Here is a 1,264-nt window from a genome sequence, read left to right on the forward strand (position 1 = left end):
CAATGACTTTTAAAGCTGACCACCCTTTTCTCTTCTTCATCAGACACAACAAATCCCAAACCATCCTCTTCTTTGGCAGACTCTGCTCACCCTAGTCAATTACTCCTTGCCCTGCAGAGCAGGTGATGCTTGCTTGCTTGCTTGCTAGCAAAGAGGCAAATACCAAACCCTGATCTCTTTCTGCAACCCAGAGGGAGCAGAACTGGAACCCTTTCTCCATCAGGCCCAACACTCGGGGGCCCAAGGCACAGCTCCTCTTCCCTCCTACCCTAAAGGGGCAACCAGTGCAGTGCCAAGATGAGCACAGATGCTTTGCATCCACAGAGCAATCCTGACTGTCATTTAGATCAGGCCATCACGGGTAGTTTCTGTCCTCATCACTATTAGGTATGGCATTTCTATCCCTCCCCCTCACATCTGCACGTACAAAGTGGCTTATATTTTAGCAAAATCCCTCTCCTCACCCTCATGATGAGGGCCCCTGATCCCTGGTCCTAGTACTTACTCCCAGCCTACAGCAATTAGACCCAACTCATTTTTTAATCCTTAATCCTTCTAGCCCTTTAGGTTCTTGTATTACAGCTGGAGGTAAACCCTGCCAACCCTCACCCTTGCTTTCCTACCACATCCCAGCTCTAAGTCTTCATCAGCTCCCAATTAAGCCTACTGTGACTCCATAGATTCCTTTTAATAAAATAAAATAAAAAGAAAATAAAATACCCACACCTCTATAAGGGCTATTTGCCTCACTCAGACCTCAGAAATGCGAGGAAGGGTTAAGCCTGTACCATCTCCGGCTACAGCAACAGCTGACCTTTGCTCAGAGCAACCCCTGCGTCACAAATAAATAACAACAACAATAATAATTAACCGCTCATGGACTGGGCGTGTTTTCAGTACGCTCTGCCACGAGAGGGAGGCAGAGATGGGAAATCACCGCCTTCAAGGGCGCAGAGCGGGTCGGCCACCACCGCACACCGAGGCGGGGCGTGGCCGCCATTTTGCCGGGAGGGGCTCCGGCACCTCCCTGTTGGCGCCGGCCGAGGGCGGAGTGTGGGAGCCGCCGGCTGAATCCCGGGAGGGGCCGGGCTCCGCTCCCGCGGGCTCGGCTGTGCTTCCGGGAAAAGGGAGCGCGGAGGCCGGCGGGGGTGAGTGCGGCGGCTCCGTTGTCCCGAAGGTTTTCTGCGTGAAGCTTCCGCTTGTGTTTGTTGGGTTTAGGTTTTTTGTTTTCCTTTTTATTTTCCCTTTGTCCCCCCTTTTTTTC

This window comes from Empidonax traillii, unplaced genomic scaffold (genome assembly GCF_003031625.1).
Source record: "Empidonax traillii isolate 1590-97213 ecotype Southwest subspecies unplaced genomic scaffold, ASM303162v1 scaffold1839:size67204, whole genome shotgun sequence".
Taxonomy (NCBI): Eukaryota; Metazoa; Chordata; class Aves; order Passeriformes; family Tyrannidae; genus Empidonax; species Empidonax traillii.